Here is a 15,501-nt window from a genome sequence, read left to right as displayed (position 1 = left end):
ATAATCAGGATAAATTACCTTTTGACTTTAAAGTTCAAGAACAGCATGATGGAATTGCAACTACATAATTTTGATCTTTCATTTCATTATAACATTGTAATTTAAGCACTAGCTTTTACAAAAGTTCCTACTGAAGCATAGACTAGTGTTTCTAGAACTACATGTGGTAAAGAACCCATTTTATTTTTTCATTTCCAATTTGCCAATTACTGACATTCCAAAGAAATTAAAAGAAATGAAGAAAAAATCTATAAAATCTATAAAATACAAGCCAAATTTTTATTAGATTCAATAGGTGTAAAATTCCTTTGTCAAATTACTATGAAGTTTCTAAATGCTTTCCTTTAATTTCTTTACTTCGATCAGCAACAGTTTTTGGACCACCACCTTTGTCTACCCACAAACTCTGAGTAACACTGACCTAAAGGACTAGATTTATGTGGAAGGAATATTTTTCATGCCTTGATGTCTCCCCCAAAACTTAGTTACTAGTCTGCCCTGGGTGGTCATCTCAGTCAGCTTTTTTAGCTTTTTTTTTTTTTTTTCCTTTGGAGTTGCATACAACTTTCTTTCAGTGATTTATGCAGAAGAGTCAGCTTACTCCCAATTGCCTGGGGGATTGTTAGTGCCTTGCCCATTGTTTCAAAGACCAGACCAGAGAATGTCTTCTGATGATTAAGCAATGGCACATGCATGCTATGTTTATAATTTACAGGCAGCCTTTTCCTTCCCACAGAGTTCTTGCTTGTATTGAAAGGTAAAGAGAAACTGGATCTATTTGAATGCTGTCTGTATATAGGATGGAAAGTAGAAAGTGGCTGTATATTGACGCTGTATTTGTGTTTGCCAAAAAAGCACTCTAAAAATATCATGTGTCTATAGAAAATGTGTGTAGATTAAGAATTTTTCTTTGCCTAGCTTGGCTGAAATTCTGTTAGAATTTTGTGGTAGACTGTATGCTACATGAGTACTTTCTAAGCTTCTTTTCCAAGAAAAAGAATGCAGTTTCAATTTAATATCAGAAGAATTTGCCAGTCTCAGATGCCTCATGAGGTTTGGCAACATCAGATTGGCATAACATTTTCCAAAGTGAATTTAAAGGGATTAGAGTTTGCTTTTCCTAATTCTTATCCTGCAGCAGATGATTTCTCAGAATAAGGCATTGTAGAGAAAACATGGTAGACCAGCCCAGCTAACATAAGTAGATTCTTACCTTGGTTAATGTGTTAGTATCCCTAAATGCAGTTGTTAACCTTTAGTGTACATTGAAAGCACTGAAGGAGCTTTTTTAAAATGCAGATTCCTGGACCTAATCTAGGTCTAAATTCATTATTCTGGATTAGCACCTAGGCATGGATACTTTTTAAAAGCTTACATAATACTTCTGCTGGTCATCAGGATTGAGAATCACTGCCCTAAACTAAAGGATACCATGATGGGTGAGTCAATATTATTGAGGTCAAATTCTATTCTCATTATGCTGCAGAAAAATTTTGCTTCAATAATTCATGAAAATAATGTATACGCTTACTACCTTTATTGCTATATGTAGAAACCCAATCAATTTGAGAAAAATATGACAAATAACTAAAAATAATTTGTTGCATACTGATATAGATTAATGATATTTCCCCAGTTTATCCTCACAATGTTACAGAAGTCAGCTTATTATTTTGGTTTTTGAATTCTAGACACCGAGGTACAAATAGCTTATGAAAATTATTTATGGTCCTAACTGAAAAAAAAAAAAAAGGGCAGAGCCTGGACATTTTGGTTTGAGGTCTTATATCTTTATTTTTATTGAATGCTTAGCATTTTAAAGTCAATGTCTTCTCCCCACTGATACTTTTGGTGCAATATATGTCTCTACTCTTCCACAGGTCACCTTCCCCCCCCCCCCCCAACACCTCTGGATTCTAAATTACAATGTAAAATCAATCCCTTGCCAGGTTTTGAATTATCCATAATCTATATTCCTGGTCTATTCTCAAAATTAGCTCTTTCTCCCACTGTTTCCCATTTGAATTTGTCATCTTTGAGTTATCTTTGGCTTAGAAACATAGTTTCAGGGCTCAACTTCTTGGTTCTTGAATTTTATTTGTGTTTGGACCTGACTTCTTGCCTTGGGAGAACCACTCTATAACATACACATAACACACCAATCCCATCCTTAACCTCGTTTGCTCCCCAAGTGAAAACAGATATAAGGCAGCTGAAATCTCACTATTTAGAAGATCCTATTTCATATTCTAAATGAGATTTCCATTTTATAAAAGCACAGACTCAAATGGAATAAGGTAACTATTGATGACAAAGCTGAAAATATAATGTTCTGTGTTATGTTTCCATTAATTTCTACTCCTGCATAGGATACTTGCAAATACTGAAAACATAGCATGTTTTATCTCTGTCTTCCAGAGTTAATAGGGTGTGGGGTTTCATGTGCTAATTCATTTGTGAATGTGATGTTTATGAGGGTCACATAGCAGATTAAAATTACCTTAAAAACCCTCTAGTATCCCAAGAAGCAAAGACACTTCTATGGCTGCTAACTAGGACAACAACTCTGCCTTATAAATGCACATCACTGGTCACAAAGCAAGGAAATGTGGTTAAGTTAGCACAACTAATTGCCATTACTCGGAAGACATAATCAAAACCAAGACACTTCGTCTTGCCAACGCGCTTTACCAAAAGATAAGGTTTATGTATTTAGTCAGTTTTTGGCAAGAAATCTGCCTGCCTTCTTTCCTTCTTTCCTGCCTTCCTCCCCTCCTTCTTCATTCCATCCCTTCCTCTTTCCCTCTCCCCTTCTCTTTCTTTTCAGTCTCCCTCTTTCATAACATGTATCAAAATTCTTCTCTTCTTTTTTTTCAATTTGAGTATAGTGGACACATAATGTTAGATTAGCTTTAGGGATACAATTTAGTGACTTGACAGATTTATACGTTATGCTATGTTCACAAGTGTAGCTATCATCTGTCCTATTACGTTGCTATTATATCATTGATTCCTTATGCTGTGCCTTTTATTTTCTGACTTACCCATTCCATAACTGGAAGCCTGTATCTCCTGTCTCTTCTTTACTCATTTTGCCCAACCGCCAACACCTCTCCCCTCTGGCAGTCATCAGTTGTTTTCTGTATTTATAGATTCAATTCTCCTTCTTGTTTATTTATTCATTTGGGTTTTCTACTCTTTTTTTTTTTTTGGTTACACTCATAAGTGGAATCACATGTATTTGTCTTTCTCAGTCTGACTTACTCCATTTAGAATAATACCCTCTAGGTCTATCCATGTTGTCTCAAATGTACAATCTCATCCTTTTTTATGGCTGTGCAATATTTCATTGTTCATATGTATCACATTTTCCTTTATCCATTTGTCTATTGTTGGACAATTAGGATGATTCCATATCTTGGCTATTGTAAATAATGCTGCAATAAACATAGGGTTGCATATATCTTTTCAAATTAGGGTTTTCATTTTTGGGGGTAAATACCCAATGTTAGAATTATTAGATCATACTATTGAATATTATATGATCAGAATACATGTAGTAGGATATAGTATCATATTCCTCCATACTGTTTCCCACAGTGGCTGTGCCAATTTAGGTTCCCATTGACAGAGCATGAGGATTTCTTTTTTTTTTTTTTAATGTCTTTGCCAGCACTTACCATTTCTTATCATTTTGATTTTAGCCATTCTAACAGGTGTGAGGTGATATCTCATTGTGGTTTTGATTTGCATTTCTAATGATGAGTGATGTTGAGCATCTTTTCATGTATCTGTTGGTCATCTGTAGCTCTTCTTTGGAAAAAAACAATGTCTATTCAGGTCCTCTGCCCTTTTTAAATCAGATTGTTGTTTTGGTGTTGAGTGTATAAGTTCTTTATGTATTTTGGATATTAATCACTTATATATCATTTGATATATTTGGAAGAAGATACTCATCTTCTTTCATTCAGTAGGTGGTCTTTTTATTTTGTTGATGGTTTCCTTTGCTGTGCAAAGGCTTTTACCTTGATGTTGTCCCAATAGTTTAACTTTGCTTTTGTTTCCCTTGCTTTAGGAGATATATTTAGAAAAATGTTGCTACATCCAACCTCAGAGAAATTACTGCCTATCTTCTTTTCTAGGATTTATATGGTTTCAGATCTCACATTTCAGTCCTTAATCCATTTTGAGTTTATTCCTGTATGGAGTTAGGAAATGGTCCAGTTTTCCTGGCACCACTTATTGGAAAGATTATCTTTTCCCCGTTGTATATTTTTGCCTTCTTTTCATAGATTAATTTACCATATAAATACAGATTTATTTCTGGAGTCTTTATTCTGTTTTCTTGATCTATGTGTCTGTTTTCATGTCAGTACCATACTGTTTTGATTACAATAGCTTTGTAGTAGATCTTGAAATCTGAGAATGTGATATACCTTCAGCTTAGGTCTTCTTTGTCAGGATTGCTTTGGCTATTCAGGGCCTTCTGTGATTCTATATAAATTTTAGTATTATTTGTTCTAGTTTTGTGAAAAATGCTATTGGTATTTTCACAAGGATTGCATTGAATCTGTAGATTACTTTGGATAATGTGAACATTTTAACAATATTAATTTTTTAATCCATAACATGGAATATCTTTCCATTTATGTGATCTTCAGTTATTTTCATCAGTGTTTTATCATTTTTGAAGTACAGGTCTTTCAACTCTTTGGTTAAGTTTATTAATAGGTATTCTTTTTTGGTACAATTATAATTGGTGTTATTTTTTAAATTTCTCTTTCTGCTACTTCATTATTAGTGTATATAAATGCTACCAATTTCTGGGTATTAATTTTATGTCTTACTGCTTTACTGAATTCATTTATTACTTCTAGTTTTTGGTGGAATCTTTAGGAGTTTCTATATATATAGTATCATGTTATCTGCAAATAGTGTGTGTTTAACTTCTCTTTTACCAATATGGAAAAATTCTTTTTCTTGTCTGATTGACGTAGCTAGTACTTTTGGCACTATGTTCAGTGAAAGTGGTGAGTGGACATCCTTGTCTTGTTTCTGACCTTAGAGGGAAAGCTTTCAGATTTTCACCATTCAGTGCGATGTTAGCAGTGGGTGTTTTCTATATGGCCTTTATTTTGTTGAGGTTTTATTTTTTTTATTTTTATTTATTTATGATAGTCACACAGAGAGAGAGAGAGAGAGGCAGAGACACAGGCAGAGGGAGAAGCAGGCTCCATGCACCAGGAACTGATGTGGGATTCGATCCCAGGTCTCCAGGATCATGCCCTGGGCCAAAGGCAGGCGCCAAACCGCTGCGCCACCCAGGGATCCCTTTGTTGAGGTTTTAATGGGAGAATATATACTTGCAAGTTGAATTTAAAATCCTCCATTGCTAATAATTTTGCAACTCATAATTTGTGTATTGTTTTTTAAATCGTGTATTAGTCTGAAGTCAGGTTTTTAAAATGTCAAATGTAGTTATCTGAAAATATTTTCAATTACTTGATCAATACATGCAAATAGCCTGGACAAGAGAGAAAGTATAGATTTGAGAGTTTCAGCAATCTTCTACAAGTTCTAAATTTAAAGAATAGTTTCATATTTGTACATTGCAAAACACTTGTAGTGTGCAAAAACACTTCTTAAAGCTGTGATACTATTTAGACATTCAGATCATGTTATTATGAAAAGAACAGTTTCTATAATTTGTGGAGTTTGAATAAAAGTAAAAAATAGTATGTAAATACTTCACTAAGTTGTGTTGTTACTAACAATATCAGAACTGAGTCTCATGGATGGTTATTACAACATATTGATCCAGCAGAAGTAGGCAGTTCTGTGACTACCAAAATGATTAGTCAATTTGTTAATAAATCAAACTCGCTGTTGTTTGTGAAACAGAAGAGATTGTCTTTTCATTATCAACCAGATATTATTGATAGGGATTAGACACAGAAAAGAGTGGATCAATCCAGACAATAATCAAGGAGATACAATTAGTGAAAAATTCTATGAAGTTAATACCCTGTTTAGAGAAGTACTAATTTGGTATCTTAATAGTATCATATTTTCTAGGAGAGATCATTTTAATTATAATAGACTATCTGATGTAACAAAATTAATTTCAAAGTCACTAGAAATATATACTTTTGATTTTGCATTTCCTAATCCATGTTCCCATCGTAAGATAATTTTTTCTAAAAATTGGTTTATTTATGAGAATCTTTTAGGCTATTCTTCACCTCCAAGGTTCATCCTATGAATTCTCATTCATTGTATCAGACAATATTTAGTTTAAGAAACACATATTTCCTTTATTTTTCATTTGCTTTTATTGCAGTTTGATTTGCGAACATATAGTATAACACCCAGTGCTCATCCCATCAAGTGCCCTCCTCAGTATATGAAAATTCGATAATAAGTTTCTCAGGTTCATTGCTCAATAAAATATAGTTTATTATATAGTATATTATTTAGTGGTTTGTTAATAATATTTGAGTCGAAATACTGCCTCAATTTCCTTTTGCAGTAATGGGTTCATTCACTTAAAACCAGACAGATTCCAATTTTTTATACCCATTCATCACAAAACTGCCTACTGTAGGTTTACCACAAAACGGACAGCAGTAATATTTTAAAAGCAGAGAAGTGTAACAGGAATACAGAGGCCTCAAAATGTCTCTTACTGAAGATGCTGGCAGTATGGAAATTAAGCAGTTGCTCACGTCTCTTCCACAAACACATAAAAAACCATGAATAGAAGATTTAAATTAAAAACAGTTTAATTACAGAGGGGCAAGATGGTGGAGGAATAGGGGTCCTCAACTCTCCTGGCCCCACAAACTTACCTAGATAACTTTCAAAACATCCTGAACACCTATGAATTCGACCTAAGATTTAAAGAGAGAACAGCTGGAACACTAGAGAGAGAAAAGTTTTTACTTCTAACAAGGTAGGAAGAATAAAAAATAGATATATAAAAAAGAATAAAGTGGGAGAGGGGAACCACGAGTAGCTGGGCTAAAAGTGAGCGATGAAAGCCTCTGGGACAGGAAAGCCCAGGCCTGGGGAGATGGGAACTTTAAAAACGCACATCAGAGTTTTCCCTGACAGAAAAATGCTTAGCAGGGAAATGGGGCAAAATCCCAGGAGGGGCAGTGAAGCCTTGAGATTCCTGGAGTCACAGTAAGAGGAAGTGCACCAGGGGGAAAACTCACCAAAAACTGTGGTCCAATATTGGTAAAGGGCTGGAGCACCGAAGCCCTCTGGGGCATTTGGGAGAAGCCAGTTGTTGGGGGGGGGGGTGGGGGCAGATCCAGACAGAAGTGGCTGTACTCTGATCCCTTGGAGAGAGGCAGTCCCTGGGAGCATGGTTCCCGTGGCACAGGGCCATGGATCCCAGGGCACACAAGTGGACAAAGCCAGCAATCCTGCAATCCCCCTGGGGCAGGCAGAACTGAGGAGAGCACAGGAAAGCAAGAACTCTCCTGCTGCTGGGTGCCCCAAAAGCTGTGCAGATCAGCGGACCGGCACCAAGCTCCAGGAGCATCAAGGCCAGTGTGGACACGGAGACTGCGGTTAGTTACTAACTCACGGGGAGCTAGAAACCTGTCCACCACCACTGTTGTTTTTCCTCTTTGTTTCACCTTGTGCCTGGGAGAGGCGGGGCCTCTGGGGAACAAAGGCCTCACAGGAGAAACAGTTCATACTAAGTCTAGCACCTGGCAAGGGGCGGGCCATTTCCGCCCAGGCACAGACACCTGAGATTCAGCACAGCAGGCCTCTCCCCCAGAAGAATTGCTGAAAGTACAAGGGAAGAGCAAGTTTATTGACTGAGCAGCACTGGAAAGCTCCAGGACTGAGGGAAAATAGTATATAAGACTAGGGGGTCCTTTTCTTTCCTCCTTTATTTTTCTTTTTCCCATTACAACTCGTTTTTATACTGGACTAAAAATTTCCAATATTTTTTTCTCTTTTCCCACCTTAACTAGAGTATTTTATCATTTTTAAGTTTCTTTCCTTTTTGACTTTCATATTTCTACAATTAAATCACTTAGATAGGGCAGCCCGGGTGGCTTAGCAGTTTAGCGCCACCATTAGCCCAGGGTATGATCCTGGAGACTCCGGATCAAGCCTGGCGTTGGGCTCCCTGCATGGAGCCTGCTTCTCCCTCTGCCTGTATCTCTGCCTCTCTTTCTCTCTGTGTCTCTCATAAATAAATAAATAAATAAATAAATAAATAAATAAATAAATAAATAAAATCTTAAAAAAAATAGATCTCTTAGATATATTTTTCACTTCTGGATTCCCTTGAATGTATTCAATTTAATTTGGGTAGATATACAAAATATGGGGTTTTGTTTTTGTTTTTTCTGCCTCATCTTGTTTTACAATGGTAGAAGTTAGGACCTTATAAAACACGACCAACATACAACCAGAACCAAGTGGAACACTGTGTTTGTTAACTCAGTGAGATTATAATCTCTCTTCCTTCCCATTCTGCCCCCCTCTTTTATCTTGTTTAAATTTTTGTGGCCCATGTTGGGGCTTTTTATAAGTATTGCTGGTTTATATAAATTTGGAATTGAGCATCGTCTAACATACAGAACACATTACACACAGAACCAAGAGAATCATGCTCTAGGACCCCTCAGGTAGATTACATTCTCTCTTCACTACCACTTCCTCATCACCACCACCACCCTTTATTTTTTTTCTCTTTTTCCTCTTAACTTTTTTCTTTTTCTTTTTCTTTTCCTTTTTTCTTCTTTGTTTTTGGGTTTTGGATTTTTATTTTTACTACTTTGTTTTAAAATTTGTTTTTCACTTTAGTGGTCTTTTTGTTTTACTTTTTTCTGTTCTTCTATTTCTTTCATTTTCTGGTTTCTGACCTCTTTGAAATCATCTAGGGTGTATTTTACTTAGGTTGTGGTTGATATTTTTGACTCAGCCTGCTCATGCAGCCACTCTGCACTGGACAAAATGACTAGAAGGAAGAATTCACCACAAAAGAAAGAAACGGAAACAGTACTCTCTGCCACAGAGTTACAGAACTTGGATTTCAATATGATGTCAGAAATTCAATTCAGAAATACAATTATAAAGCTACTGGTGGCTCTGGAAAAAAGCATAAAGGACTCTATAGACTTTGTTACTGCAGAATTGAGACCTAACCAGGCCAAAATTAAAAATAGATTAAATGAGATGCAATCCAAACTGGATATTCTAACTGCTAGGGTTAATGAGGTGGAAGAAAGAGTGAGTGACATAGAAGACAAGTTGATGGTAGGGAAGGAAACTGAGGAAAAAAGAGAAAAATAATTAAGAGCCCTTGAGGGAAGGCTTGGGGAAATAAATGATAGCTTGAGAAGGAAGAATATACATCTAATTGGGATTCCAGAAGACGCTGAGAGGGAGAGACTACCACAAAGTATATTTGAACAAATCATAGCTGAGAACTTCCCTAATCTGGGGAAGGAAACAAGCATTCAGATCCAGGAGATAGAGAGGTTCCCCCCTCCAAAAAAAAAATCAATAAAAAACATTCAACACCTCGACATTTAATAGTGAAACTTGCCAATTTCAAAGATAAAGAGAAAATTCTTAAAGCAGCGTGAGACAAGAGATTTTTAAGTTATATGGAGAGAAATATCAGATTAACAGCAGACCTCTCCACAGAGACCTGGCAGGCCAGAAAAGGCTGGCAGGATATATTCAAGGTCCTAAATGAGAAAAACATGCAGCCTAGAATATTTTATCCAACAAGGCTGTTATTCAGAATAGAAGGAGAGATAAAGAGCTTCCAAGATAGGCAGAAACTGAAAGAATATGTGACCATGAAACCAGCTCTGTAAGAAATATTAAGGGGGATCCCATAAAATAAAAAGGAAGCTCAAAGAAATAATCCACAAAAACAGGGACTGAATAGATAATACAATGACACTAAATTCATATCTTTCAATAGTAACTCTGAACATGAATGGGCTAAATGATCCCATCAAAAGACATAGAGTTTCAGACTGGATAAAAAAAGCAAGACCCATCTTTGTGCTGTCTACAAGAGACTCATTTTAGACCTATGGATACCTCCAGCCTGAAAATGAAGGGGTGAAGAACCATTTACCATTCATGGTCCTCAAAAGAAAACTGGGGTAGCAATTCTCATACCAGATAAATTAGAGTTTATCCCAAAGACTGTAGTAAGAGATGAAGAGGGACACTGTATCATACTTAAAGCATCTATCCAACAAGAAGATGTAACAATTATGAATATTTATGACCCTAATATGGGAGCTGCCAAGTATATCAATCAATTAATAACCTAAGTAAAGACATACTTAGATAATAATACACTAATAGTAGGAGACTTCAACACAGCACTTTCAGCAAATGACAAATCTTCTAAGCAGAACATCACCAAAGAAACAAGGGCCTTAAATTATACACAGAACCTGATGGATTTCATATATATATATATATATATAAATATACATTTTATTCATATATATATATATATATATATATAGAGAGAGAGAGAGAGAGAGAACTTTCCATCTGAATACAACTGAATACACATTCCTCTCAAGTGCACATGGAACATTCTCCAGAATAGAGCACATGCTGGGTCACAAATCAGGTTTTAACCAATACCAAAAGATTTGGATTGTCCCCTGCATATTTCAACAACAATGCTTTGAAACTAGAACTAATTTGCAAGAAGAAATTTGGAAGAAACTCAAACATGTGGAGGTTAAAGAGCATCCTGCTAAAAGATGAATGGGTCAACCAGGATATTAGAGAAGGATTAAAAAGTTTCATGGAAACTAATGAAAATGAAGGTACAAATATTCAAAATGTTTGGGATACAGCAAAAGCAGTCCAAAAAGGGGGAAATACATCACAATACAAGCCTCCCTAAAAAAATTGGAAAAAACTCAAATATAAAAGCTAACCTCACACCTAAAGGAATTGGAAAAACAACAGCAAGTAAAACACACACCAAGCAGAAGAAGAGAAATAAAAAGATTCAAGCAGAACTCAATGAAAAAGACATGAAAAAACTGTAGAACAGGTCAACAAAACCAGGAGTTGGTTCTTTGAAATAATGAATAAGATAGATAAACCCCTACCAGACTTATTAAAAAGAAAAAAAGACTCAAATTAATAAAATCACAAATGAAAGAGGAGAGATCACAGCTAATACCAAAGAAATATAAACGATTTTAAAAATGTATTATGAGTAGCTATATGCCAACAAGTTAGGCAATCTAGAAGAAATGGATGCATTTCTGGAAAACCACAAATTACCAAAACTGGAATAGGAAGAAATAGAAAACCTGAACAGGCCGATAACCAAGGAGGAAATTGAAGAAGTCATCAAAAACCTCCCAAGACACAAAAGTCCAGGGCCAGATTGTTTCCCAGGGGAATTCTATCAAACATTTAAAGAAGAAATAATACCTATTCTACTAAAGCTGTTCTGAAAGATAGAAAGGGATGGAATACTTCCAAACTTGTTTATGAGGCCAGCATCACCTTGATTCCGAAACGAAAGACCCAACCGAAAAGGAGAATTATAGACCAATATCCCTAATGAACATGGATGCAAAAATTCTCAACAAGATACTAGCCAATAGGATCCAACAGTACATTAAGATTATTCACCATGTCCAAGGGGGATTTATCCCCAAAATGCAAGGGTGGTTCAACACTCGTAAAACAATCAACAAGATAGATCACATCAACAAAAGAAAAAACAAGAAGCATATGATCCTCTCAATAGATGCAGATAAAGCATTTGACAAAATACAGCATCCATTCCTGATCAAAACTCTTCAGAGTTTAGGGATAGAGGGAACATTCCACAGCATCTTAAAAGCCATCTATGAAAAGCCCACAGCAAATATCATTCTCAATGGGGAAACACTGAGGGCCTTTCCCCTAAGATCAGGAACATGACGAGGATGCCCACTCTCCCCACTGTTATTCAACATAGTACTAGAAGTCCTAGCCTCAGCAATCAGAGAACAAAAGGAAATAAAAAGGCATTCAAATTGGCAAAGAAGTCAAACTCTTCCTTTTCACAGATGACATGATACTGTATATAGAAAACCCAAAAGACTCCACCCCAAGATTGCTAAAACTCATACAGAAATTCAGTAGTGTGGCAGGTTACAAAATCAATGCACAGAAATCGGTGGCATTTCTACGCACTAACAATGAGAGATTAAGGAATCAATCCCACTTACAATTGCACCCAAGACCATAAGATATTTAGGAATACTTAGATATTCCTAAGATACTAAGGAATAAACCTAACCAAAGAGGTAAAACAGCTATACCGTAAAAACTACAGAACACTTCTGAAAGATATTGAGAAAAACACAAAGAGATGGAAAAACATCCCATGCTCAGGTATTGGAAGAATAAATATTATGAAAATGTCTATGGTACCCAGAGCAATTTACACATTTAATGCAATCCCTATCAAAATACCATGGACTTTCTTCATAGAGTTGGAACAAATAATCTTAAGGTTTGTGTGGAATCAGAAAAGACTGCAAGTAGCCAGAGGAATATTGAAAAAGAATACCAGAGCCAGGGGCATCATAATGCCGATTTCAAGCTGTATTACAAAGCTGTGATGATCAAGACAGTGTGGTACTGGCACAAAAACAGACACATAGATCAATGGAACAGATTAGAGAACTCAGAAATGGGCCCTCAACTCTGTGGTCAACTAATATTCAACAAAGCAGGAAAGAATATCCACCAAAAAAGGACAGTCTATTCAATAAATGGTGCTGGGAAAATTGGACAGCCAGGTGCAAAAGAATGAAACCAGACCATTCTCTTACACATATGCAAAGATAAACTCAAAATGGTTGAAAGATCTAAATGTGAGATAAGAATCCATCAAAATCCTACAGGAGAACAGAGGCAACACCCTTTTTGAACTTGGCCACAGCAACTTCTTGCAAGATACATCTATAAAGCAAGGTGAAACAAAAGCAAAAATGAACTATTGGGACTTAATCAAGATAAAAAGCTTCTGCACAGCAAAAGAAATAGTCAACAAAACTAAAAAACAACCTACATAATGGGAGAAGATATTTGCAAATGACATATCAGATAAAGGGCTAATATCCAAGATGTATAAAGAACTTATTAAACTCAACACCCAAGAAACAAAAAATTCAATCATGAAATGGGCAAAGGACATGAACAGAAATTTTACCAAATAAGACCTACATATGGCCAACAGGCACATGAGAAAATGCTCCGCATCACTGGCTATCAGGGAAATACAAATCAAAACCACAATGAGATACAACCTCACACCAGTGAGAATGGAGAAAATTAAGACAGGAAACCACAAATGTTGGAGAGGATGTGGAGAAAGGGGAGCCCTCTTGCACTGTTGGTGGGAATGTGAACTGGTTCAGCCACTCTGGAAAACTGTGTGGAGGTTCCTCAAAGAGTTAAAAATAGATCTGCCCTGTGACCCAGCAATTGCACTGTTGGGGATTTACCCCAAAGATACAGATCCAATGAAACGCGGGGACACCTGCACCCCGATGTTTCTAGCAGCAATGTCCACAACAGCCAAACTGTGGAAGGAGCCTCGGTGTCCATCGAAAGATGAATGGATAAAGATGTGGCATACATATATATATACATACAAGTGGAATTCCATACAAGTGGAATATTACTCAGCCATCAGAAAGGATGAATACCCACCATTTGCTTCAATGTGGTTAGAACTGGAGGGTATTATGCTGAGTGAAGTAAGTCAATCAGAGAAGGGCAATCATCATATGGCTTTACTCATACGGAGAATATAAGAAATAGTGAAAGTGATTATAAGGGAAAAGAGGGGAACTGAGTGGGGAAAAAATTAGAGAGGGTGACAAAACATGAGAGACTCCTAACTCTGGGAAATGACAAAGGGTTGTGGAAGGGGAGGTGGGCGGAGGGTTGGGTTACTGTGTGATGGGCACTGAGGAGGGCACTTGATGGGATGAGCACTGGGTGTTTTACAATATGTTGGCAAGTCGAACTTCAATTTAAAAAAAATTAATTATATAGGTTAACTCAAAAGAAAGAAAGCAAGTTAAAAAAAATCTAAGCCAAAAAGATAAGTACATTTATATTTTAGCTGCTTCCAGGACTTACTCTATATCTTAGTCATTGGAGTTTTAATATTGAAAAGGACATAGGAAATGACTCTTATAGCATATGGAGGCAAAAGCTGGAATTGAGTCCCCTACCGAAAACCCAGAGCTTACAAGTACTGTCCTGGCCCTATTAGGAGAGTAAGAAAATGCCACACACCAGTATGGATAAGAAGAAATACAGTTCATCTTTGTCAAAAGATTTTGTAAAAAAAAAAAAAAAAAAAAAAAGGAGGGAGAAGGAAAAGGAAGAGGAGGAAAAGGAAGAAAAAAGAAGGCAAGAATGCTTCGAGGAGAAATGAAAATTCCAGTTACAATGTGAGCCTGGGGTTGTCTTATTCCAAAGCTCTTGTTCTTTGCTTTGGTTTATGCTGACTTTCCTTTCTCTGAATTGTCTTGATATTTATGTAGACTAGAGGTTTTCTCTTGAATTCAGAACCAAACTTAGAACTCTTTACATACAAACTATTCTTACATTTATGCATATCACTCTCCTAGCCTTGTTAAACTCTTTTTTCTTGGGGATGGGGGAGGGTAAAGATGTGATATATCTCCTATTTCTTCCGCAATTATTTTCTAGCATAGATCTCAAAGTTCTGTAAACTATTGTACCTCATACTAAAGCAGTGAAAATTTCAGCCCCCCACCTCAAAGCTAAATTAAGCCAGAGACTGAATCTCATTATGTCACAATGTATGTTCCAGAGCAGAATTTCTTTGATTCTCTCTAAAATTACACTTGAGCTAAAAGGCATCATTGCAATCACAAAATCTCCTATCCTGGAGAAAGCTACAATCTGAGAAAGGATGCAGGTAGATATGAATATTGAATTTTGGTAATGAAGTCACCTTAAGAACAATCTAGACGTTATGCTTGTGTTATTAAAAATGGGAAGTTCGGTGACCAACTTGTTGCCCATAGAACTCCAAAATACTTCTTGATTGACCAATAGTATGCCACTTATGCAGAGTCCTGTAAAACTATACATTCAAACATGTATTAAAAGTAACAAGATTGGGGCAGCTGGGTGGCTCAGTAGGTTAAACATCTATCTTCGGCTCAGGTCATGGTCTCAGGGTTCTGGGATTGAGCCCCTTATTGGGCTCCTTGCTCAGCAGGGAGTCTGGTTCTCTTCCTCTTCTTCTGCCCCTACCTCCCCCACCCCGCCCAGTGCTAGTCTCTCTCTCTCTCTCAAATAAATAAATATTTTTTTAAAAAGTAACAAGATTATTCATTCTTCTATTGTGCACACATTTCCATGAACTACCACAGTGAGAATGTGATGAATGTCATAATACAGTCATCAAATTTGTGGTTGAAGAGGTAA

At 36.4% G+C, this 15,501-nt stretch overlaps 2 long non-coding RNA genes across 8 annotated transcripts in view; one reads left to right on the top strand and one right to left on the bottom strand.

The window, feature by feature from the left end:
* The window catches only part of LOC140617250 (uncharacterized), a 132,093-nt gene that overhangs the window by 9,751 nt on the left and 106,841 nt on the right, over nucleotides 1–15,501 (bottom strand). The gene's annotated exons all lie outside the window — the stretch shown is intronic.
* LOC140617249 (uncharacterized) overlaps nucleotides 1–15,501 on the top strand; it is a 326,911-nt gene that overhangs the window by 229,657 nt on the left and 81,753 nt on the right. The window lies entirely within an intron of this gene.

The sequence above is a fragment of the Canis lupus genome, chromosome 25 (genome assembly GCF_048164855.1).
Source record: "Canis lupus baileyi chromosome 25, mCanLup2.hap1, whole genome shotgun sequence".
In the NCBI taxonomy this organism is placed as follows: Eukaryota; Metazoa; Chordata; class Mammalia; order Carnivora; family Canidae; genus Canis; species Canis lupus.
The sequence above is the reverse complement of the archived record's forward strand: the minus strand, read 5'-3'. Positions and strand labels throughout refer to the sequence as shown.